The sequence below is a fragment of the Chiloscyllium plagiosum genome, unplaced genomic scaffold (genome assembly GCF_037043375.1).
Source record: "Chiloscyllium plagiosum isolate Xiang-an unplaced genomic scaffold, Cpla_swu_hap1 HiC_scaffold_48, whole genome shotgun sequence".
NCBI classification, from domain to species: domain Eukaryota; kingdom Metazoa; phylum Chordata; class Chondrichthyes; order Orectolobiformes; family Hemiscylliidae; genus Chiloscyllium; species Chiloscyllium plagiosum.
Genome location: NW_028270186.1, coordinates 40,248,108 through 40,275,715, shown reverse-complemented (window position 1 = coordinate 40,275,715; position 27,608 = coordinate 40,248,108). Strand labels below are relative to the sequence as shown.

Genomic DNA, 27,608 nt, shown 5'->3' with positions numbered 1-27,608 from the left:
AAAACCCCAGTTCTGAGAATCCGCCCTTGGATTGTGCACGTGTTGTGTCTGAATACCTGACTGAACGTTGACATTTTTGGCTGATGAATGTTTCGTTGGGCGCTTTAGGTGGCGATTTCTGCATTACTAACCCAGGCTGCCCTGACATTGGGAGTACTTTTAGTTTAGACAGTGTAGAGTAAACTTTCAAACTCCGTTGTCTGCCTTTTATAGGCTTCTGGTGGAGCCTATAAAATTATCATGAGGTGACCCGAGGCCGTGACCCTTGGTGCCTAAGCAGAAATGTTCTCTAATCATTCTGCCTCTGGAGTGTTCCATCAGGCATATCGTGTGAAAGATGTATTTACATCAGTGGGCTGCATGGTAGCGCAGCATTAAACTAAATGACTGGATAAAATACAATCAAACAGAACAAGTGAAAGTATTTGGCTGGGAAAGGAGTAGGATGTGGGTAAATGTATTATTACTGACTGGCCTTGAAGAAAGAATTAAGCAAACTCAAGGTTAGTGCATATTCATTCGAGATTTATTAACCATTTCAGAAAGCATCTTTATCCAAAAGGTTGATGTAAAAGCTAACAGAAGTGAATATAATGGCTGGATGCCACATTGAGACGAGAACACATGCGCTGTGAGCTGGGAATTTTCTGTACATCAGTAACAGTCACAAGAAAGGGAATACAAAGGCTCATCAGAAAGGGTAGGCAACCATTCTGAGTAAGGAACAAATAAAAACAAAACAAACGGGCTTCAAACAACTGGGAAGCTACAAATTCTTCCAACCACAACCATCTCAAAGATATCAAAGTAAAAAGGAAAATCCATCAATAATTGTCTCAGTTACACGCTGATAAACTGAAGCCATCTCACTGTTAGAGTCAGCAACAGGACAGATTGGAGATTGGGAATTCAGAGACCTGATAAGCAGATCAGGAAAATCAAAGGGGTCCACAACTCATTCACTTAACCTGGAAAAGAGAGAGAAAGCAATGACACAGATGCTTATGATCAGGGACTTTCAGATTTAATGTTTATTCAATGGCACACTTAGAGATTTCACAAAACATATTGGGCTGCTTGGCGTGAAGAAAGATGTGATTATTCTCACCTTCACCAGAGTGACGGCAGCGCTGTAGAAAATACTCAGGAAGAACAAGGTGATGAACGTGGAAGCAGTTGTCCAGATGTTGCTGTTATCATCCTCATAGTCTTCAATCCAAGTGCGATCTATTGAATCTATGAATATAAAGCCGAGAGAACGCATTTAGATTGTTTATTGATCCAGATCGATCTATCTGCATCCAAGTCATGTAATTAGAGACCATTACATCTTCATAAAGCAGTCAGGTATTTCTCAAGTGTGACTCTTATCTGTATCTATTCGTGCATTATTGACTCAGCAAGAAATTACAAATACTAACTGCACATGTTCTTTCTTCATTGTCCATGTCAGAACGTTTTAAATTATTTTTCTTTTCATCTATTATTTAAGGATATTATTATTTGAGGAATGCTTATTACGAATGATGATTTTAATTATTATATTATAAATATAGGCAGTGACAGCACTTTAGTTGAAAATTGTAGCCATCACTGAATAAAGGTTCAAATGTGATTCTCATCTTTTATATTGGTGACCAATTGCTTGGCAAATCATGAATATAAGTGACATCACAGTCAGGACATTGCTTCATATTTTAGTTTGTAGGATCTGTATATTTAGGAATAAGTTTTTGTACGTGTGTCCCTTAATTTATTTGATCTACTGCTTGGTATGTTTGGTTTCCCTTTAATGTTTGTGCATGTGGTTATAAGAGTCTCTTACTTCACTCTAGCCCATGTTGGAGTCTGTGCATGAATAAACATATTCCTGTTCCTTTACTGCTGGTGTGCTCATGTGTTTGTGCACCTAAATTTTGGTCTTTTCCCAGTGTGTAAGCATCATCATGCTAATATGCCACTTCGTTGCTGCCTGTGCTTATCTTGTAATGTCTTTGTGAGTGTTCACTTTTCATTAGTGCTGTCTAAAATGTGTGCTTATGTGTCTGTTTCAGATCCTACCTACACTGGGCTATTTTCATGTTTATGCTTAATAAATGTTAGCATGCAATGTTATGTTTTGATGGATGTTTATATTTAGATGATGATGTTTGCTTGTGTGGCAATCTTTCCCAAACCATCTCCTGATCAGCTTGTTTGTGCTATTGTTTGTGGATGCTTGCTGATCCTTGTACCCATTATCCTTATTTAATAAACGCCCCTCTATTTGTTCATCTATGTACTTGTGTGTCTGCATGTGAGACTCTGAATTTGTGTGTGCGTGTGATATTGTATATATGCTGATCAATGTGGTTTAAAAATAACTAATTCAGCTGCCTCTGTCATCGTATGTTTGTGATTCTGAAAATGGGAAAATAATGATATTAATGTTTATCTCTGTGCACTTACGTGCCTGTGTGAGTTGACATGTGGGAGGACATTTTTCAGATTTTGTACCTGTGTGTTCATGTGTGTATGTCTGTACGCATTGTGCTGTATGAATGGATATGTATTCATGCCCATTTGTGTGTTACCGTGTGTCGATGTTTCTCATGGTTATGTGTGAGTACTCCTGTTCATTTGTGCAAATGATTTTCTTTCGGTGTATGTGAGTTTTTGTATGAGCTTAGGTGAGTGTTCAAGTACCACTTGCATGTGTGGCTCTGAGCGAGTATGCGTGTGTGACATCTTATCTCTATGCACATTTGAGTGTGCACATAAATATGTGTCATTACGTGTGTATTTGCGATCATCTCTCTGCATCTGTTCTTATACCAGACTGCAATTTTCATTATTCTAATTTATTGTTCTAATTTTAATGCATTCCCCATAATTAGATTTGACCTTGGTGTTCCAGGAAACATTTCCCATCGTCGTGCAGAGAAAAGCGTTTTATGAGCAACTCTTCTGTTGCAGTGATAGAACTTCTGTCTCTGAGAGAAAAGGCGTGAGTTCAAATCCCCACTGCCCCAGAGATAACATTTCTGAATATGTTTATTAGAAAATGTCTACTTGTGTTCCGTATGTGAAACAAAATGATATCAGGTATTCGAATACCAGAATTGATCCCATGTGCTCCAGAAAACTGAGACAAAACTATGGAATTCAAACTGGGACGATGCAAACACCAGTTTTGCATTATGGGAATCAATGTTAATCATTTGTGAACAGAGCCAAGCGTGTCTAACATGCTTCAAAGATATTGTTTTGCATGGGAATGTTAAATCTTTGGACAGTAAGCAAGAAGCTGACTGTTCCTGTTTGCAACTGGGTTACATTACAGAGGACATCCACCATGAAAACTCTGCACAGGGAGCAAGAGGACAGACCATTCATCGTTCCCTCCCCTCTGCTCCACAACAACTTATCTGTTGATTCTCTTTGGTGTGAAGGTGAAGCTACATTCTGTCAACTCATGCACTGGCGCAAGATCCCTGGCAGTTCCCCAGAAACAAAGGTTACATTCAAACTGTTCGGCACTCTTTACGATTGGTATGTTCCAATCAAATTTAATTTTAAAGTGTTTTAAATTTACATTTCCAATTGGTGCAATTTGGCAGTTTAAAACTGACATGAATTTTGTAAGAATGTCAAATGGAGGGAATCAAAAACACCAAGTTCAAAACTCGGGCCCTACGTGGACATTGTCAGATTTTGTCACAGAGGGATTTAGGATGAATGAGGTACTTGGTGGAATCCTGCAATGAGTGAGCTTTACTCTGTCTCTGACCCAGGGTGTATCTGAGCAGAGAACATTAACTGCACAAGACACTCATCCTAGACCTGCTAATAATCCACTTTAACTACACAGATGGAATGTAAGTCAGAGTGAGAAACAACTAATTCAGTATTTAACTCACAACTGGAGGAAAAGAAACACTTCATTACTTCTGTTGAATTATTAAATGCAACTTTGAGATTTTTTATTGACATGAATTAACAGTGTCCATCAGTGCAAGTGAAATGTTTACAAAACTCGGTTTACCGCTGGATTTATCGACTGTTCTGTTGATGATCTTCAATGGAATCGCTTCATGTCCCACCACACAGGAGTAAGAAGCACCGCTGGCCCACTCCTCCGCTGTAATGGATAACAGGCTGTAGATGAAGAAGGAAGTGTTGTCACTCTCCGCCATCACCTCGGTGTTCTTGTAGTTACTGGGATTCACTGGCTTGTCATTGTTTGTCCACTTGACGAAGATCTCTCGGGGGGAGAAACCTCTCACTAAACAGGTGAGGGAGAGAAACCTCTGAGCGGAGATTTCTTCTGTTGGTGGCAGGAGGACCGACACTGATGGCTCCAGCGGATTAATCACTGCAGAATATTTGAGACAAATATAAATCAACCAAAAAAATCCTGAACCAATATCACAATTTCACTAAATATTAAAATACGCCTGTTTAATTGGGATTTATTCACTTTCGATTTCTAAAGGAGCAGAATGGTACGCATACAGTTCAGTAAAAAAAGGAAAGTTTAATGTGAAAGTTGTCTCCAAGTTTCCAGCACACAACGAGGGCATTCTGTCCATTTGTCATTGCTGATGGTGACGTCACAACCCAGGCTTCTTCCCACCTTATCTGACTTAATCAGAATACAATATCCTTTGGTCCATCTTTTTCTGAATCAGCTACTTAGCTATCCTGCCTCCAGATGCATCATTAATGCCCCCAACGGTGTTGGTTCATTACCAATCAAAGCCTGTCATTGATGTAACTGGATCTGGATTACACATGGGATCCTTTGTGCTTTAATCTTACCGCTCACCTTTCTCCTTGTGGATGGAGTCTCTCAGCGGAGTCGGTAGATTCTGATGGTACACCACACATTCAAAAGTAACGCCACTCAGCCAGGCTTCAGTAGAAATGTCTAATTTGCTGATCACGCTGTCGGGATTCTGTCCAGGCTGCTCAGCAATCTCTGATTTCAGAGGCTTCTTTTCTTGTTTCCAGGTCACATTGACTCCAGAAGGAAGATTGGACACAACGCAGGTTAACGTCACCGTCGCCTCCAGTAAGACTTGTTCTACTGACGGTGGGAGGATTTTAACGGTGTTAGGGTGGCACTCGGTATCTTCTATGAAACAAAAATCAAAGTCAATGAAAAATGCCCCTTTCTGATACAAACAGCCAATCTTCAGATTACTCCTTCACAGGGTGAAGACCCCACCTTCAAAATGGCAACTCCAACTATTGCTGAAACGTTGCTTACTATTGTTGATGTATTTTGATCTGTGAAACATTTGTGATTACCTATAACATACCCTGTGTAATTATTCATAAAGAACACTGGCTTTGTAACACGCGAAACATCATCACCCCAAACCAGGCTAAATCAGCCTGTCTCGAGTTCCTAGTTCATTCATCCCTATATCCCTATTATAGCATTCCCACCAGAATTTATTCTCCTGCCTCATCCACTAATTACAGAGAGCATCTTAAAGCAGCTCAGTGAGATCACATTTATCCCAGTTCATCAAATGTGATACCCACTTGGTCTGTGGTCTGATCCCATAAATGAAGTTAAAGAGCTCAGTACCAGATAAAAATCGATGTCGTACAATGTCCAACCAACAGGTCATTCCTGAGCAGGGAATGAAGCATTGAACGCATTTTGATTTATTTTCAAGTAAGGGTCTCTGCATATGTTAACCACGTCAATTTGATAGAGGTTCAGAATAAGGCTGTTCGGCCAATCCAGAGTTTAGATCAGAATGATGCTGGAAAAGCACAGCAGGTCAGGCAGCATCCGACGAGCAGGAAAATCGACGTTTCGGGCTAAAGCCATTCTCCTGCCTTCTCCCCGTACTAAACAAGAGCCGATCTATCTCTGACTTGAATACACACAATGGCCTGGCCTCCACAGCCCTCTGCAGCAACATGTTCCACAGACTCATTACCCTCTGGCTGAAGAAATTCCTCCCCATCTCAGTTCTAAACGGTGCCCCTTTGACCCTGAGACTGTGCCTTTGGGTCCTAGTCTCGCCTAACAGTCAAAGCATCTATTCCACATTCACTCGACCTCAGTCTCTCAGTATTTTCTATGTTTCAATCAGATATCTCTCCAATATCCCCCCTCCACCCCAAACCTATCTTTGAAGCGGCTACCAGGCAAGGATTCAGCACTCTGAATGCCTCTCCCAGCATGGTCAGGCAACAAACTATTTAACAAAGCTCACTGTCTATATATCTATCTTCAACAGAGACGAAACATGCTTTTCTGACTTACCAAAAGGTTGAATTATGAGCAATGCTAATGTAACACTCAAACTGAAATGAGATACGTGGCATGTTGGGAAACGAGAAGCTGTACCATGCTGTTTACTACGCCTGATAAATTCGTGTGTTTGAGTCACATCAGAGTTCAGAATGATTTGTAGCTGTCTCAGTCTGTGTCTCTTACCCTGGAGTGCGGTGATGTTTTTACTTTGAGTGTTCTCTCCATGAGTGACCTGGCAGGTATAGACCGCACTGTTGTACCATTCACCATAAGGGACCATCAGCCGACTTGTCACCGAGAAGTTCCCGTTCGCCTCACACACGGGAGACGTGAAGAAGCCAGAATCCAAGCGTCGGCCATTTTTCAACCAACTCACGGAGATTGACTTCGGATGGAACTCGATGATTGAACAGACGACGGTTGCAAACTTGCTGCTTGCAATTTCTTCACTGGAGCTCACAGTTAGGAGAAGGGTTGGTGGGAGAGGACCTGTACCTTTAGGAAACACATCGCATACATTATCCGATGAATTTCATAACAAATACAATCAGTTCTCATATATCAAGGTTTCTTGTGGTTAATGGACACAGGAATCATAATTGTGCAGAGTGCTGGAGAAGCTGGGATCCACACAGAAAGATCAGCAGGACAATGTGAAAGGCTAAACTTAGAGGACACAGCAAGGGAGTCAAGGAGGCACAGAAACTATAGGCCGGTAACATCAGAAGGGAGATAGCAACGTTGGATGGTATTCGTTTTAATGCCAGAGTCGGATGAACAAGGCAGACGAATTACTGGCATAAATGAAGATATGATGCCGTTGCTATCACGGAGACATATTGAGAGCCGGGCAGGAGTGGCTATTCAATATTCCAGGATTTGGTGCCTTCAGGCGAGACAGGGAAAGATAGAAAATGATGGGGGCAGGGGTGTGCGGTACAGAATGTTGCTTCTGTCGCAATTCTGACAAGAGTATTTTAGGCTGTAAAGAGAAATGAAATCATGGATACCTCCTTGAACAAAGGCAAATGGACAGTACTTCAAAACCAAAACACAGCAAACATAACTACTGGGAGAGCACGATAGACCTTACTATTGGTCCAAAAGACCAAGTGCAAATGCATGGGCAAATTTCAGAGACATGTAAATTAAATAGGGGAATGAGAAAAGAGGTTTTTAACTTCCTCAGCATAGGCTTGGATATTCATTTTGTCAAAAATTTACAGGGAGCACAATTTTGAAAATTCCCCCGGGAGAATATTTGAACAAAGTATGTGTTTAATACAGAGAATTTTAATCCAGACCTTGCAAGAGAGGGGTGAACCTGAACTTAACTTTAGAGAATGAAGTGGACCCAGTGGGTAAAACACCAATGGTGGAGCACTTTGCAGACAGTGATCGTAAATCAGTTGGATTTCAGATTGTACTGCAAAGGAATAGAAATTGGCCCAAAGTTCTGAAAAGGGAAGGACAATTTTAGTAAGATCAGGTAATGACTTGACCAGAGTGGACTGGAAGCTGACACTTATTGGTGAATCTGAGTCAGAGCAGTGTGACACATTTAAGAAAGCGATAGGAAAATCACAGGGAGGACATTTCCCAGGAAGCCACTGCGTGGGACAAAGAATGCAGCGGGCTCTGGACACCAAAGGGCATGGAGGGGGAGATAAAGAGAAACAAGGGAGGCTTCCGGTCTATACTGAAATCTCAAAACAATAGAAACTAATATGGAGTACAGAACGTGCAAGGGGGAGTTTGAAAGACAAAGGAATTAGAAGAGCAAAAGGGACCATGAAAAAATAATAGCAATCAAAATAAAGGAAAATATTTTTAAAAGTTACAGACTCATTCATAATAAAAGAATTATTCGGGAAACAGTAATGCCCATTAAGTGTTATTATTGGAGTGGAGCTGGAGGATTTGGTTGTGGTCAAAACGAATGTGTTGTGTCAGTGTTCACTAGTAAGAGGGACAGTGTGGGGACAGAAATCATGGAGGGGTGTTGTGATGTACTTTCAGAAATTAGGACACATGACGTGATGTTCTGTGTTGTCTTGCTGAAAGAAAAGTGGTTATATTTCCAGGGCAGGTGAAAAGTATACCAAGCGGTTGAGCGATGCAAAGGATGAAATAGTTGGGTCGCTGACAATAATTTAGAATTCCTGTCTGGCCACAGCAGTTGTGCCAAGTGAGTGTAGATCAGCCAACGTTGCACTGTTATGCAGGACGAAGGAAGGGATAAATAATGAAAACACAGATCTGTCAAGCTAGTCTCAGTGGTAAGGAAACTATTGAGAAGTGAAATTAGTCTTCATTTGGAAGATAAATCAACAATTTTCAGCACGGTTTTATTGAGAGGAAGTCACGTGTAACAATTTGATAGTAGTTTTCAGAGATAACTCGATGTCCAGATGATAGCAATAATCAGAGCCAATGGGATCCGAGTTAATTTGACAGATTGGATCTAGAACTGGCTGAGTGGTGGGAGCAGGGGTTAATAGTCATCGGGGGTCTGCGTGACTGGAAATCTATGTCTCCTGGTGTTCTGTAGGGATTGGTGTTGATTTCCGTGCTATTTCTCTTACATACCAATGATTGAGACTCAAATTTAGGAGGATTAACCAGTGAATTCACAGATGAAATGAAAACTGTCATGTTGGTAAGTCATGAGCATAATGGCTTTAGATTGCAGGAGGATATAAAAGGGTTGGTTGTATGTGAAGAGAAAAGTTGCAAATGGAAATTATTCTGAATAAATGTAAGGTGATGTAATTCGGCAGAAGAATCTGTGAGGTATGACGTTTTGAATGATGGAACCCTGGAAAGACCTGAGGATCTTTGGTGCATGTACCCACCGATCCCCTATAGTACTGTGTCGTCTGGATAAAGAGGCTAAGAAGGTGGTTGGATATTTGCTTTTATTAGCCTAGACATTGACAATGAAGAATGGTGAGATGATACTGGAACTTAATAAAACACTGGTTAGGCCATACTGAAGCGTTGTGTGCATGTTATGGAAGGAATGTGATTACACTGAAGGCAGTATTGATGAGATTTGCCAGGGTCTTGCCTGGGTTGGAGGGTTTTAGTTATGAAACTAGTTTAGATAGACAGGGGTTTTCCTTGGAGCAGAGGAGAATTAGGGAGAAGATTATCATGATGTCTAGAATTATTTTAGGCATAGACAGGGTAAACTGGATGAAACCTTTCCCCTTGATGGAGAGATCAATGCCTCAGGGGCACAGGGTGAAGGTAAGGCCAGGAGGTTCCAAGTGGATCTCAGGGGAAAACAAAATCAAACAGAGGGTGGTGTTAGCCTGGAGCTCAGCACCTATAAGTCATGTAGAGACTGAGCCCCTCATTATAAGTATGAAGTATCCTTGCAAGGGCAAGTCACACAAGGCTGGCACATGAGACTGGAATAGTTAGGTGGCTGTTATTGATAGCCGTGAATTGGGTGGATCAAAGGGCCTTTTTCCTGTGCTGTATAAGGTGAGTCTGTGAAAACGGTTATAAATAATGCCTTCTTCATGTTAATCACAGATGATCTGTTTATCTCAGTTCCTACAACACGTACCTGGACATGGCATTACTTTGCTCTTGTGTGTCCCGCTGTGTTGAACCTCACAGGAGATTTTGCTGGGGCAATCTACCGCTGACTCGGGCAGGGTTAACTGGCTGCTCAGGGTGTAGGTTCCCTTCTTGTTTCTCACTGATGGATAAGTCTTCAATCCAGTCGTGATTAGCTCCCCACCTTTCTTCCAGGATACCTTGGTGACGTCAGGGGAATAGTCCATCGCCAAACAACCAAAGATCACAGAACCGGTGTTGTGCTCCTGACAGGAGGAGACCAGGCCATAAAGCGTGGGGGGAGATGGTGTCTCTACAATAGAATGACCAATTGAGCATGTTAGTTTCTGTTAATTTGACCTTATCAGTTACTCAAATGTATCCTCAGCTGTAAACGTTTGCCAGTATGCTCCCGCTGAAGTCGACAGCATAACTGGGGTTTATTTTTGTTTCCTACCAGTTGCTGATCATGATCATTGGTTCCCTCTTTAGAAACATGCCCTCGGCCTTGACCATTGCCATATAATTTCGGAAGAAGAACATCCTGATCCCACCCCAGTAACTGTTTGAAGATCTCACCAACTGACACTTTCACTGGATTGCTGTGAAGAGCAGAGATGTTTCACAAAATACAAACCAAGGAAATGCAGATTCATCGAAATTCGACAGTGTGTGCAAACAGGCCATTTGGCCCAACAAGTCCACACCCACCCCTCTGAAAAGTAACGCATCCAGACCCATTCCCCTACCCTATTATGCTACAGTTAACCCTGACTAATGCACCTAAACTCCCAATCACTGAATACAACACTTACAATTCCCCCAGCTTGCACATCTTTGGAGTGTGGGAGGAAACACACACAGACATGGGGATAAAGTGCCAACTCCACACAGACAGTCACCCGAGGCTGGAATGGAACCCGAGTCCCTAGCACTGTGAGGCAGCAGCACTAACCACGGAACCAGCGTGCTGCCCCAGGAGGTGCCGTGCTGCTGGAAATACCCAACAGCTGGCAGTACCCCCGGAGAGAAGTCAGAGTGAATCATAGAACATAGAACATTACAGCGCAGTACAGGCCCTTCGGCCCTAGATGTTGCGCTGCCCTGTCATACTAATCTGAAGCCCATCCCACCTACACTATCCCATGTACGTCCATATGTTAGCCCAATGACGACTTAAATGTACTTAAACTTGGCGAATCTACTACCGTTGCAGGCAAAGCATTCCATACCCTTACTACTCAATGAATAAAGAAACTACCTCTGACATCTGTCTTATACCTATCTCCCCTCACTTTAAAGTTGTGTCCCCCCGTGTTTGCCGTCCCCATACTTGGAAATTAGGTCCAGTGAGCCTTCCTCACTTATCAATGCAAGGCAGAATGTTCTCTCTGGGAGGAAGGTCACTGCAGCAGCAGCACAGGCAGGAGCTGAGCACTGGGACGGGGAGGATGGCTGTCAGGGCTGAACTCATGCCAATTGGCTGGAAGTTGAAACATCTCATTTACAATTCTCTGAATTCTGGAGGCCTCTGAAAAATGGAGGACTATTAAGGTTCAGAGACTTTGGAGTGTTACAGCTGAGTATTTACGTAAATATGATTTGAGAAATGAACAAGTAATCTTTAACTTTAATAACTATCAAACTGACACACAGTTCACCACCAAACCTCATGTCTCAGACTAACCACTGCACTTACTCTGTCTAGACCTAAATTCCCACTCACATTGACAAACCCTACCCTGCTATACACCCATTCATGCCCGGAACACACAACCCCTATCACACGAAACACATCCAAGGCAATCCATATTGGTAGTGTAGCTGAGCAGAGAGATCTCGATGTCCATGTACACAGATCCCTAAAAGTTGCCAGCCAGTTTGATAGAGTTGTTAAGAAGACATACTTTGTGTTGGCTTTCATCGATAGAGGGAATGAGTTTCAGAACCACGAGGTTAGGCTGCGGCTGTACAAAACTCTGGTGTGGCTGCGCTTGGGAGTATTGTGTACTGTTCTGGTCACCACATTATGGGGAGAATGTGGAAGCTTTGGAAAAGTTCAGAGGAGGTTTACCAGGATGTTGTTTGGTATGGTGGGAAGGTTTAATGAGGAAAGGATGAGGGTCTTGAGGCTGTTTTATTTGAGAGAAGAAGGTTGAGAGGTTACTTAATTGAGACATAAAAGATAAACAGAGGGTGGACAGTGAAAGTCTTTTTCCTTGAATAGTGATGGCTAGCAGGAGAGGACATAGATGACAGATGTCAGAGGTTGTTTCTTTACTCAGAGAGTAGTAGGGCCATGGAACGCACTGCCTGCAACAATAGTACACTCGCCAACTTTAAGGGCATTTAAAAGGTCATTGGATAAACATATGGATGTAAATGGAATCGTGTAGGATAGATAGGCTTCAGATTGGTTCCACAGGTCAGCGCAACATTGAGGGCTGAAGGGCCTGTACTGCACTGTAATGTTCTATATTCCAGATGGACATATGATCTCAATTCCTTTCACTCCTTTACACTCCTGCCGCCCTGCACCTGGCCCATGGTGAATCTGGCCCTGACAGGACCTAGCACCATCATTTTCACAACCTCTGACAAAAGCCCACTACCCAAGACGTGACCTCAGCCCTTGATCACTGACCTCTCACCTTACCCAAGTCAACCTGTGCACATTGCATCCCAGCTCCTTTCGCATCTGTGCTTTACCACCCACCATTTTGCCAGACTCCGAGCTTTGCATTTTGACAACACGTCCCCCTGTCACTTCATTACAGTGACCCTCCACCCCCGAAACATCCTGGCACTCTGCCCAGCTCTACACTAACCTGCCTGGCATGCTGCTCACCTCTCCATAAACCAGCCCGATACTCTGCCCAGCTCTACACTAACCAGCCTGACACTCTGCCCAGCTCTACACTAACCAGCCTGGCACACTGCCCACCTCTACACTAACCAGCCTGGCACACTGCCCACCTCTACACTAACCAGCCTGACACACTGCCCACCTCTACACTAACCAGCCTGACACTCTGCCCACCTCTGCACTAACCAGCCTGGCACTCTGCCCATCTCTACACTAACCAGCCTGGCACTCTGCCCACCTCTACACTAACCAGCCTGGCACACTGCCCACCTCTACACTAACCAACCTGGCATCCTGCCCATCTCTGCACTAACCAGCCTGACACTCTGCCCACCTCTGCACTAACCAACCTGGCATCCTGCCCATCTCTGCACTAACCAGCCTGACACACTGCCCACCTCTGCACTAACCAGCCTGACACACTGCCCACCTCTGCACTAACCAGCCTGACACACTGCCCACCTCTGCACTAACCAGCCTGGCACACTACCCACCTCTACACTAACCAGCCTGGCACACTACCCACCTCTACACTAACCAACCTGGCACTCTGCCCACCTCTACACTAATCAGCCTGGCACACTGCCCACCTCTGCACTAACCAGCCTGGCACTCTGCCCACCTCTGCACTAACCAGCCTGCCACTCTGCCCACCTATGCACTAACCAGCCTGGCACTCTGCCCACCTCTGCACTAACCAGCCTGCCACTCTGCCCACCTATGCACTAACCAGCCTGCCACTCTGCCCACCTCTCCACTAACCAGCCTGGCACACTGCCCACCTCTGCACTAACCAGCCTGCCACTCTGCCCACCTCTCCACTAACCAGCCTGACACACTGCCCACCTCTGCACTAACCAGCCTGCCACTCTGCCCACCTCTCCACTAACCAGCCTGACACTCTGCCCACCTCTACACTAACCAGCCTGGCACACTGCCCACCTCTACACTAACCAACCTGGCATCCTGCCCATCTCTGCACTAACCAGCCTGACACTCTGCCCACCTCTGCACTAACCAGCCTGGCACTCTGCCCACCTCTGCACTAACCAGCCTAGCACACTGCCCACCTCTACACTAACCAGCCTGGCACTCTGCCCACCTCTGCACTAACCAGCCTGGCACTCTGCCCACCTCTACACTAACCAGCCTGGCACTCTGCCCACCTCTACACTAACCAGCCTGGCACTCTGCCCACCTCTACACTAACCAGCCTGGCACTCTGCCCACCTCTGCACTAACCAGCCTGGCACTCTGCCCACCTCTGCACTAACCAGCCTGGCACTCTGCCCACCTCTGCACTAATCAGCCTGGCACTCTGCCCACCTCTGCACTAACCAGCCTGGCATCCTGCCCACCTCTGCACTAACCAGCCTGACACACTGCCCACCTCTGCACTAACCAGCCTGGCACTCTGCCCACCTCTGCACTAACCAGCCTGGCATCCTGCCCACCTCTGCACTAACCAGCCTGGCACACTGCCCACCTCTGCACTAACCAGCCTGGCATTCTGCCCACCTCTACACTAACCAGCCTGGCAAAGACAGACCTCCTGCATTTCAGCTCAAACTACCCCTCACCTACCAAGCACAATTCGACCAAATTATCCTGTGACCATTACCATTTACCTTGATGCCACCTTGCCAGACAGTGTGCATGCAAGCTTACCCAGCAGCCAGCCAACACCTCACAGCCTCCCAGCCCAAATTCTCCCACATGCCCAATCCAGCCCCTCACTTGCTCACCACCTTCCAACTTTGAGCCTACTCCACCATAAAGTCAGTGAGTCATAAAGTCAGACAGCACAGAAACAGTTCCTTTGGTCCAGCTCATCCATGCTGACCAGAGTTCCCAAATTAAACTAATTCCACTTGCCTGCCTTTGGCCCATATCCATCCAGACCTATCCAGTTCCTGGAGCTGTTCAAATGTCTTCTAAATGTTGGACCTATCTCTGCATTTACCACTTCCTCTGGCAGTTCATTCCAATGTTTTGGACAGTTACAACATGAAGCCCCAACTCCTGCACTCAGTGCTCTGACCAATGAAGGTACATGTGCCAAACGCCTTCAACACACTAGCTACTTGAGACAATGCTTTCAAGAATCTATGAGTCTGGACCCTCAGGGTCCTCAGTGTTCAATATCACTACCCAGTGCCTTACCATGAACTCTGTAAGACTCTATGAGCATGGACCCTCAGGGCCCTGTGTTCAATATTACTACCCAGTGCCTTACCATGAACTCTGTAAGACTCTATGAATCTGGACCCTCAGGGCCCTGTGTTCAACATCACTATCCAGTGCCCTACCATTAACTCTGTAAGTTGTGACCTGATTTGTCTTCTCAAAAAGCAACACATCGTATTCATTTAAATTACACTCCATCTGCCACTCCTCAGCCCATTGGCCCAGCTGATCAAGATCTCATTGTACGTTTAGATAACTTTCACTGCCAATTATACCACCAATGTTGGTGTTATGTGCAAACTTACAAACCATGTCCCAGTCAATGTTTTCATGGCTTCCAACCAATATTGTACCCTGTTTGCCTTTCTCCCACATAACCGGAGCATTTTTTTAAGGATTGAAGGAATCTATCTCCTTATTGAAATCATTTAATGTTTTGTCCTCAATCAATTTCTGTGGTGGAGAATTCCAAAGGTTCACCATTCTTTTGCTGGAGAGTAAACAATCAGGTTTAATATTATCGGTGTGTTGGGAAGACTGGTGAGCAGCAAGATTCATGATGATCCCATGAATGGAATGGCATTCTAGAGGGGCCGAGGGGCCTTCTTCAGCTTCCAGTTTGCATGCTGACATGTCGCTTCAGCAGCATGTTCCAAAACTGTGATCCTTGAGGATAAGGGCGCACATGCATGTAAATGCTTCACCTGAAAGCTCTCCTCCAAATTAGACTTCAACTTGACTCTCAATTATTTCTCTGCCGTTTCCTCTTCCTCAATCACAGCCATGGGACTCACTTCCTAACAGCGCTGTGAATGTGCTAATACCACACAAACTTCAGCAATTCAAATAGGCTGATGATAACTGGTTTCTCAAGGCGATATAAAAGGTCTGACACTTCCACCTGTCTAGAGATTCAAACAACCAGTGGAAGAATTGAAAATTATTTGAGGCACTTGTGTGTCTCCACAAGATGACATGGTTTCCTTTTGTGTGATTTGACTGTGTTTTCACTGAATGAACAGAGCTATTTCTTAATTATATAATAGGAATGAAGCTTCCCTCATTTTTAGCAGGGCAATCACACATTATATTTCTTTATTCCAGGGAAGTATAGTGTTAAATTAATGAAATATGATGATTGGGATGTTTCAATTGGAAATTGTCAGAGATTTAAAGTTTACTTTCATGAGAAATTAATTCCAGCCTCATTGTGTCACAGTACTCACAGGAATGTCTTTCAGAAATGGTGTCTCCCTTTGTTACGGGCAGTCCAATCAGTAAATCTGGGATAGTTTTTGCTTGTTAATCAAAGGTGTTAAAGAGTTTTAGCCAAAGGGAGACCTGTGGATTTAGCTCACAGATGCTCCATGATCTAAGTAAGTGGTGGAACAGCTCGAGGGGCTGAGTGCCCTTCTCTTGCTCCTACCTTCCTATCATTGTGTCATTCATTAAGCTAGCACTGGTGGTGAACACTTTTTATTAAAATATTTCAACAAATTAATTGTTTCACACATGCTGTAAAAAAACCTTCTGTTGATTATTTGGAACGGGATCATTGACATTCTCTATTTGAGTGATCAAAATAACTTCCACCCAATAACAGCCACTGCACTCTGGAGTGTGTTGTTACTTCATAATAGTTTCTTGTGAAACTAGAGCTCGAGATCAGGGCGATCAAATTCAATGGTTCTCTGATATTTAATATCTCTGAACATTCGCAATTTGTTCAAATGCATCTTTTCTCTGAAGAACGTGTTTCATCGAACACAACTTTTTTCAATGAAACAACAAACTTTAAAAGCTAGAAAACCAAAATAAAGACAGAAATTTCTGAAGAAACTCAGCAGGTCTAGCAGCTCCTGGGGAGAGAAGGCAAGGTTAACCTTTCGCATCCAGAGACCCCCGCCCCCCCTCTTCACCAAATTGTTTTCATGTTTTTGGCACAAGAGCTCACACCTGTTGAGATAAACAGTGATTACGTTGGCTTGACTCCTGTTGGAAAAATAATTCTTAGCAGAGGTACTGGATGGTCTGAGATAGCAATTGAAGACCAACTGAAAAGCTATCACCATCTGCAGCAAGTGTTGGATTTAGCGGAACTCCCAGCGTACTGAACAATCAAATTCAGCTCCAGCACTGGTTTAATATAAAGTAAACCAGCCTAAGCATAATCTCATCAAATATGCTTCGAAAATGATTCATTCTGGATTAGTTATAAATGATATTGTCATAACAGCAAGTCAAAAGCTGGGATTTCTTTGAGCACTTACTCCATTAACCCCATCTAGCGATGCTCAAAAGCTTGTGAACAAATATTGATCTGGAAAAAGCTGCTAACCACCAAATTTCTGTTTAATATCTAAGAGACACAAGTCAGGACAGCGATTGAATAGATTTCATTGGCCTCTGTGAGTGGAATTCCAACAAACACCCAGACATGTCAATCTGCTTTCTTGCACTGAAGTAACCTGATAAGAGATTGTGTTACATACCTCTCTAACAGGTTGTAAGTGAACACAGGCCACCTGGCACAGAATCATGGACTCTACTACAACATCACAACAGACCTGAACACAATGAGCTTGACACTATCACGGAGAACACAGCCCACATGTTTTGACAATACATAAACCATGTTAGTTATTATCACCTTCCAACAACCAGGGATTGTTCCAGAATGTTTGTACAATGAAAGTAACATTTCAACATATATCCAAGAATGCTTTGACAGCAGCTCCAAATTGTTCAAACTCTATGGGAACTACAGAGGAATAAATCTAGGAATTGCATTGCCATCAATTCACTGTCACTGGATTCCAACCTCGAACTCCCTTCCTCTTTCCCCTGTGAATGTTGCTGCACCAGACGGTCGACTTAGTTTGGAAAAGATTAAAATGTTTTGAAGTGTAATATGACCGTTGCCAGTGACATTAAAAGCTGATAATAGGTTTTCAAATAATAAGATGCAAAAAAATTCTGATTCTACATTGTGCCACGGAATATGTCCTGCATAACTGAGGCACAAAGAAAATATGCAGCAAATATCTCTTATTGCCAACAACCAATTTCAAAACTCTTGCTATCTGCCTTTTGTTCCTGAAACGTTCGTTCTGATTGGAACAACTTAGTCAGGGCTCTCAATTCTGGGGCACCTAATCGAATATTGTATTTCTGGCAGATAAAAGTGGTTTTGAAGCGCGAGATGAAATTGAACTGTCTGAGATTCAGGTATCCGAACTGGACAATTTACAAATGGTCAGGACCATTGACAAGTTAGTCAGACATAGCACTGAAACAAACTGCACAACAGACTTAATCCTAGAGGATACATTGCTCAACTCCTCACGTCAAATATATTCACTGTAATTGAACATTCATCAGAGGAACTAACCAGAGGATTAATGTGAACAAGAATGTGTTCACAATGAACATAAATAACCACTGAGTTAATAAACTTAATAAGTCATTGTATTTAACAAAATTATTGAGGTGGGAAATATCGCCAATTAAAGCACAGATCCGGAGGAAATGGATTATTCTCTAAATTGTTTTTACATATTCTTAAAACGTTCCTTGAACTGTGGAGATTTTGCATGCACTGCATAAAGTCAATACTGCATTCCAGTGTGGAAAGCATTTCTGTTGAAGGAATTAGGGCAAGGTCATTTTTTTGTTAACTGCTTTTAATGAACTAAAATGTTTAAAAAGGTATGAATTGAAAATATGCTTCTGTCTGGAGTTGCCCGCTTTAGCGGATGTCTAAGTAAATGTGGGCACTGCTGCCTCACAGATCCAGGTACCCAGGCTCGGTTCCAGCCTCGGGTGACTGCCTATGTGGAGTTTACACAATCTCCCCTGTGTCTGTGTGGGTTTCCTCCCACAATCCAAAGATGTGCAGGTCAGGTGAACTGGTCATGCTGTATCGTCCATAGTGTTAGGTGCATTAGTCAGGGGTAAATATAGGGTAGGGGAATGGGTCTGGGTGGGTTACTCTTCAGAGGGTCGGTGTCGACTTGTTGGGCCAAATGGCCCGATACATACTGCAGGAAATCTAATCTAAATGATTGTCACACTTAACTAATGTGAGCAGATTCCTTCCGATCGCGACATTGCAATAAATCGGTCAAGTATATTAATTAAAATAAATATTACTCTATTTTCAGTGTCTGAATAAACCATGTGCTCTGTTATCCTCTAGTTCATGTCTTCTGCAAATTTGTGAACACTGCATCCGTCTGAACACATCGATGTAAAATGAATTCTCTGCGTTTGCAGCAAGCACTCCCATGGTTTTAAGAGTAGGGTTCCTACAGTATAGAAACAGGCCATTTGGCCCAACAATTCCACACTGACCCTCTGAACAATAAGTAGTCCAGCCAGGCTCATTCCCCCTAATTTATATTTACCCCTGACTAATGCACCCTAACCGACACATCCCTGAACACTACCTGCACTCTTTTGGACTGTGGTAGGAAACCAGAGTGCCCGAAGGAAACCCACGCAGACACAGGGAGAATGTGCAAACTCCACACAGGCAGTCACCCGAGGGTGGGATCGAATTTGGGACCCTGGCACTGTGAGGCAGCAGTGCCAACCACTGAGCCACCTTGCTGCCCTGCGAGGTCATGAATGGATTATTTTAATTAATTCGAAATTTGGCCTTGGTCACATAATTCACTATAGCAGTTGCTCCGAAAGAATGACTCTTCAGTTGATATTTTGTTGTAAAATGTAACTATTTATTTAAAATGCACAGATTGGGAACACCTAAAGCACTGTGCAGATTAAATAATTCAGTTAATGTTTTATTTTATCCAGTAAATCCAGTTTAATTAGGGACATAACAATTAATTAACTCAAGTTACGTGTGAAACTGATCAAAGCAGTGAAACTGACCTGTTCTTCATAGAATTGAGCAGAATTTCCAAATGGTCTTTGCCAATGATCTTTTCCAGCCAGAAAAATATGTATGTAGTGTACAGCGGAATTGAAAGGTGTGTGTTGATCAATTATAACACAGTCATGGCATTTTTGCTCAAGAGCAAGAACTATTAGAACATTAGACTTTTGGAATTCTATTTATATTTCTCTATGACTTGTAAACTGTTAAAAAACACACCTTGTGATTGAACTAGATAGTGGAGTTCTGAATTTGGATTGTAAAGCATGGATTAGATTAATCCTTAATTATTACTTTTAAGTAAAAATGGCGCCCGAAGGTATCTGTTTTCCCTTCATTTCTAAAACCTTTGCGATTTGCCTTTCACTTAATATTAGGCTTTATGAAATTTCACCTCGCATGCTGATTGCATTGAATGAGGAACCTGGAGCGGTTCACTGTCACCAACCGTGTTAACATTGCAAAAACAATGTAGAAACCAGAAACGGTTTCCCAAATATAACACATTTAATGTTACCCAAGCACAGTCCCTCCTCAACAGGTCAATGATCACCAGATAACAACACGGTGTGTTTGCAGCAGAACTAGCTCTGCAAACATTTTCAACAGAACCAAGAACATGATGTAACCTCACAAAAAAAACAAATTGAAGTCTAACAAAGCTGCTCAGAATCCAGCAAACTAATGATTAAATTGAATAGAAATAGCAAGTCATAACAGCAGCCTTGTTTGTGAGGGGACTTAACACTTAAAGCTGTAACGTTTCTGGCAACAGTTCAATTTATTTCCAACCTGTACACCCTTCTTGATCGTGACAATCTTGTGCAGCGCACAGTAGAGCGGTTGAAGGCATATATTGATTAATCACTTCATGGTCAAAACAAAATTACTGAATGGACAAATATTACCACATTATAATTTTAAGTTAGTTTCAATTACATAATCTGATCAATTCTGCAGTTTCAGATTTTAGTCCCAAATTTTATTTTGAATGAGGCTACTCAAAACAAAATTCAGTTAGTTTACAATTAGAACTGAGTTTTTTTTTTAAAGTCAATGCATTAAAAACTCGTTTTTTTTTTCATTTCTCACACTTCCGGGTTTCTGCCTTAAGTTGTTTTTCAGACCGTTACAAATGGATGTAATGTTTTCAATCAAGCAGAGAAAAATGTGTCATATAAGTTTAACAAATGCAGAAATGATTCATGAAAAACCAAAGAACTTCACAAATATTGGTAATGAAAAGTAATTCAGAGAGTCAATCTCCTCACCAGAGAGAAAACACCGATTACAGAAAGCATGAAAACGCTGATCAATTTCACAAACTGAATAAGATCCAATCAACTCAATTCAACAGAATCAAGGAAAATAAAACCAGAATCCAATCAACTCAAAACAACAGATTTGAATGAAACATAATCAGAATCCAAACAATTCAATTCAACAGAATCAAATAAACAATTTCAAAAGCCAATCAACACAATTCAACAAAACCAAGTAAAACCAAAGTCAGAATCCAATCAACACAGTTCAAACCGAACCAACTAAAACAAAGCCAAAATCCAATCAACTCAATTCAACAGAATCAAGTAAAACAAACTCAGAATCTCATCAACAGAATGCAATATAGCACCGCAAGAAAATTTTATGACAGTTTCTAACCTGCTTGTCATCAACTAATTAACAAAATAAATGCGAAAATATAATCAGGGTAAGAACATATATTCACGAAGTGAATAATGATATTTTAGCATATTTTAATCATGTTTAGTAATATCTCGAACATCTTTGAATTCTTAGCGTTTGTTGTTGATAATAAAACTCACAGTCAGGGTGTCACTGACATTTAACATTATTTATAGCTGACTGATTAAGAGACATTAGGCGTTTCAAGTAACCCAGCCACACAGAATGCCCATCTGATCAAAAAAAGCGATACAACGAGTAACTGACTCCATCATCCCCATTGTAACTATTTGCTGAGCCTTAACTGAAGTCTGTAATCAGTCTGGACAAAAATCAATCCGAACCAAACCAAACGCAGCACAGAATCTGAGTTTCATTTAATTTAGAAATTAGTCACATGAATAGAAAGTTTTTAAAAAGTCACTAAGAAAGTTCAAGGGTCTTACCTGAAGTCACTGTCACCATGGTCCCTTGGCCCCAGTATTCAAGATAGTCACAGTGTTACATTCTCTGGACTGGGTCACACAATAACTAGCTCTGTATAAAACAAATCAAAAATCTGCCATCATTTTAAATTTTCAGAACCACAGACAAAATAAAGTCACGATAAATCTTCATCACATAATTGTGCTAGTGAATTCTGATCATTCTTGATAAACTTTAATACTGTTTTATACTTCACAGAGTAACACATGAGCTGATTCTCAAAATCCCCAACTGATGTATCGATAATTACCCAACACTTTTACAAATTAAATAGTGATACTGGCATTAAACCGCACAGAACTAATACTGCACTGCAAGTTAAGACGGTTTGTAGAAGTAATCACTGACTAGTTTCAAACAATGGAGGCTGAATAGATTTTTGTATTGGTCATAATTGCAGTGTCACTCCAGTTATATCACTGTGAGATACGTTGTGTCAAATACTATGACAGACTGTAAACTGTAAAATGCAGAGAATTTCTTCACTTCCTGGAAAGCAGTAATTCAGACCCATCTAAAAATGATTCAGTGTGTTATTTCAGCTTTTACGATCCATTGTATTTTGAAAGCTTGGAATACTTTTCCAGGTTTGGTCTGCATTTAACTTGACAATCAACACGAAGAAGGTAGAAAAAATTATACATTTGTACAAACTAGCACTACTGGATTGCGTTTAAATTGCATCTCACATTATTTCTCGCTCCTGCCATGGTAGAAATCACCAATTTGAGATAAACACTTGTCAGTGGTTATTGTATGAGGATGTCGCTGTGCACAACACTGTGACCCACTGTAGTATCACAATGATGTAGACCAGTACACTCATTCTCTGTTCTTTACTCCAGGTCTCAATTTTCATTTGAAAGAGCCATTTAGTACTGATCATGTTTAGAATTAATGCCATAGTTGACATAACAATGAGCAGTGATTTCCTGAGCTGTCAGATATATTAAAACGAACATTTTGTCCGAGCATTTAATTGATGGAAGTGTTAGCAGTACATATGACATGCCCAAAACATTGTCCCATTGTGTCAGCAGTTTGCTAGTTTAAATAGTACATTTCCTCTTTGATAGTTTTGTAAGAGGCAGCCTGAGGTCTGCTTCAGATCGCAGTTGGTATAATTGCATTTAAAACTCGTACTGACCGTCAGTTTATGATGGAATTGACAAAATGTTCCCTCGAGCTGTTTTTGAACGGGTCCAGCCCTGGTTCCTCTCGCTGTGGTCTCTTGCACAGTAATAGATGGCGGTGTCTTCGATCTTCAGGTTCCCCATGTCCAACGCGAAAATGTTGTTTGAAGTGTCTTTGGACGCAGTAAATCGACCCTTAACCGCTGGTGCATAGTTATTGTTGGATGAACTATAGTAGCGAACCAGCCACTCCAGACCCTGTCCGGGAACCTGTCGGACCCAGTGCATGCTGTAGCTGCCAAGATCGAACCCGCTGGTTTTACAGGTCAGTTTCAGGCTGCCTGCGGGACGGCCAGTCTCTGCCTCTGGCTGGGTCAAAACAACCTCCGACTGGACACCTTTAAAAAGAAAACAAATAAACCATGAGCATTAATGTTGGTGAAATGATGGCTGAGTCTTTTACATTCCTGCCGTAGACTAACATTGAGACAGTCACAAAGAGAGACTTGAACAACAAACACTCACATGATAAGAAAGTCAGTAACAAACTGAGAAAAAGTGTCGACACAATCATTCTGATAACTTGTGGGAAGCGGTTCTGCTAAGATCTTTCTAAACAGATCCGACCCAGGAGTGTTGAATAATGGTCCAGTGCCCAGGATTTATATGGCCATCGGAAGGGGCAGGCTTACAGCTTCCGCATGTTGGTTTCCTGCTGGAGGCTGAGACTGGATCCTGGTATCAGCTTGGACAGCCCGAACACATTGGATCATGTCTTTACATGAGGTTCTGCTTAAACATGGACACATACACATCTTGGGATATTTGTTTTGCTGAACAGCTTCTTTGGAAGTAAATTTGAGTAGCTTCAGGTCTGTTTCACATGATAGTTGCATGTATTTTGTTTAAAAAAAACAAATTCAACTGGAAGTTAGCTCCATTTATTTCTACATTCATTCACAAGCAGATAAAACTAAAATTAAAGTTCAAACATATAACTAGCTAATAAAACAGCTGAGCTTTTCTTCCCTGGATACTGCAAGTCTCTGTCGCACTCAAAATAACATGTAATTCATACTAAACATTTCAAAATTCAATTTAGGCAACTGAATACAGAGCGTGTCCAAAGTGATTATATTAAGAATATTCAATTAGAAGTTAACTCCCTTTAATCCTACATTCCACCACAAGCAGATAAAGCTAAAAAGAACTTCAATAATATTATTAGCCAACAAAATGAATGACTTTATTTTTGCTGTCACTCAAAGTCTCTCTCACATTACAAAATAACATACCATTTCTAATCTGCGTTTCTAAATTCAGTTTCGGCAACCTAATATGGAGCATGTCTAAAGTGATTATGTTCAGAATGTGAGTGTATGTCACTAAACAGTTTGGACCCGGAGATGAGAAGCACCTCCTTACATTGCAGAATGTCTCTCCCTGCATCTATTTTTTCAAATTGCTCCGACACTAAAATGCACAGTAAAGGAAAGCTGTGTGCCTGAGAAACAAAATGTGAGTCCGCAGTGATACATAACACCGAGGTAAACTTTTAAAAGAGCATCTAATGAACTAGAACAAGACATTCCATAACTTTTTTTTAAAATCCTCAACGTCTAAACCATTGCAGGTAACAGTCTGGGTACATCAGGAATGTTTGGTTAAGTTAGAGAGTATTACAGTAATAATTACCACGAATGTAGGTTATAAACGGTACATTTCTCTGCTCACTGATAGCTCTGACAGGGCAGTTAACTCATAAAAATCAGCAAAAATTCGCTGTTACACTACACCAGTGTTAACCATGTATAAAGGGCCCACTCAGTTTTAATGAGATACATGAATCAGAGAATGGTGTAACAAGTGATGTGAGTTTGAACCAATTCAATTTTGTTAATTTACTTTGAGATGATAACAAATGTTACTTCAATGTGGGATTTTGGATCCATTAACTTCATTTTCAGGAGCTTTAAAGATACTCAATAAACAGACTGAACTAACCAGAACGTCACTGCATTCAATGTCCTGTTTTCTGATAGTCATACAGTGAATGCTGTATTCAGTGACTTTCCTTTTTAAAGAAGAAATACCAAGTGAAATGCATCCATTGTGAGTAAATGGGAAAATATAATTTGTTTGGTAGGATTTTACTTTAGTTGATTCATTTTCCCTTTAATCGGCCAGATCCAATAGTTGGCAGCAATTAAGCTGACTGCAGAAAAGGTCCTTGAGTTCCCAGTTTCATTTACTGGAAGCAGGTGGAGTTTCTGCAGTGGATCAAAGATATTTTGTCTCACGGTTGACTAGTTGGTGGAAAGCCAACTGCAAACTATAACCACCGCCTCCGCAGAAACAAAACGACTCAGCAACAATGCTGGAGAAAAGTTTATTTTCAGTTGTGTAACTTGGAGAACTAGTCACTCCTCTCATTGAAGGAAATATTCGCAGAGTCTCAGACACAACCTTAACATCAACAGTTCATTCAAGGATCACTACAGCACTGTTTAGTATTGAGAAAAACTGATCAATAGTCATAGAGTCATGTAGTGATACAGCATGGTTACAGACCCTTCGGTCCAACCAGTCCATGCCAGTCCTAATCCCAAACTAAACTAATCCCACCTGTGTGGACTTGGCCCATATCCATCCAAACATTTGATATTCATTTACTTATCCAAATGTCTTCTAAAGGTTGTAAGTATCCACCACCAAATCATCCCACACACAAACCATTCTCTGTGTCTCTGATAACCTTTTTAAAATGTTTCTCCTCTCATTGGAAAAGCATGTTCCCTATTGGTGAAATCCCCCACCATAGGGAAAATACACCAATGTCTGGGTCAAAAATTGAAAACAATCCCAGCTCCAAACATTTACAAAATATCACTGTGCATCTTCCTCGAATCCAAAAAAGATTGTCCCCTTTGATCAATGATTTATAAAATTTACTCGCGTATCTACTGTGATAGACATTTTCAAATAACTTCTTAGGTGCAAATTTTTTTCACATCAATCGGATTAAAGTAACGTTTCGTGCGCTACCCCCACACACAAAAAAAACAAGTTTGTTAACACGAATTGCTCTGAGGAAGTCTACGATGGATTCTTTTATCAAACAAAATCATTTCCAATGTTGTGAGAGCTCGTCTATCTTCTGTGCAATGGTCTGAATTTTAATTTGTGTCTGACTGCAGATGAAATTGGCTGATCTGGGTAAAAGTACAGTTTGTGCCTTTCGCATTGTGAATGTATATTGCTGACTTTAGTTGAATAAAGAGATGTTGTTCCAGCATCGTCTGGCACCATTAATTAGACCATTAATTTCCACATCACTAACCGTAGGGTCAGGTGTAGTTTATTGATATGTGATATTTTTGAAACGAAAGCTTCGTACATTCCCAGTATGAATCATGTCAATTAGAGCCATTCATCTTTCCACTCATGGCTTTATAAACTTATATGAGGTCACCCCCCCACCCCGCCGAACTCTCACCCTCCAGTGACAAAAGTTACAGTCTATCTGGATTTCCAACGGTGACTCTGTTCCCTCACATTCTGCTGTGAAAGATCCTTCTGCCACCCCAGATCCACAGACAGTGTCCCTTGTTACTAGTTCAAAGAAATGAAAGGAACTTCTCCCACCATATTGTTCAATTTTAGTTGGCTTCAAACACTATCACAAATAAATGTTCATGTCATTGCTGATTTTTGGGAGAATTCCGTGTACACATTATCTGCTGAAATACCTGTAGTACCATCCTGAATCTGGTTCGCAGATTCATCTGTTGCTCACAAACGCATCCAGACATCAGGGAATAGTGAACATCGCCCACCCCCACCCCTCCACCCTTCCCCTCTGTACTTTGCACTTTGTGAAATCCGTGTTGTCAATAATCAGTTAAAAGAAAGTTTTGAAAAAACTTCCTTAATTCATGTTGCTGATCTTGGCTGAATAAAGGTATGTTGCTGTCAGCATTTCTGGGGAACATGTCTGCATTTTTTCATGTCAGTTGACAGTGATATTAAGTCAAGAATAGTCAAAATGTCCAGAGGAACAACGTTTAGAAATGGGCCTATTAGCTCCTCAGGGCTGTACCAACTGTTTGAATATTGATACAGTTCTCCCTACGTTTTCCCCATAAGACAGGATTTACAGCATTGGAGATCATATCGATGTTGATAATGGATGAGACCCTACACAATGTTCCCGAATGTTTACAGTGCTATCACCTGCAGGGTTATGGACAACATGCTATAAATGGGGTGTTGGCTGGAAGGCTCTATCTTCACGTGATACAGGTGCGATGGGCGAAGTGATCTCTCTGTCGTGAAAACATCCTACTACTCGAAATTCATCTTTCCTACTTTGTCTCCAGGATGTTGCCTGGAATGGAGAATAGGTCGCACGAGGATAGGTTGAGAGTGCTAGGCCTTTTCTCATTGGAAAGGCGAAGGAAGAGGGGTGACTTGATAGAGGTTTATAAGATGATCAGGGGAATAGATAGAGTAGACAGTCAG

General features: G+C 41.8%; 1 pseudogene across 1 annotated transcript; it reads right to left on the bottom strand.

Moving 5' to 3' along the window:
* Positions 1 to 504: 504 nt before the first annotated feature.
* LOC148135883 (Ig heavy chain C region, membrane-bound form-like) lies at positions 505 to 23,742 on the bottom strand (annotated as a pseudogene). The gene is made up of 9 exons (XR_015754922.1): positions 23,613 to 23,742; positions 23,177 to 23,485; positions 21,915 to 21,983; positions 9,837 to 10,142; positions 6,443 to 6,754; positions 4,808 to 5,116; positions 4,025 to 4,354; positions 1,109 to 1,236; positions 505 to 968 (listed from the first exon to the last, which is right to left on the bottom strand). The product of XR_015754922.1 is annotated as an Ig heavy chain C region, membrane-bound form-like (transcript).
* Between the last annotated feature and the right edge of the window lie 3,866 nt (positions 23,743 to 27,608).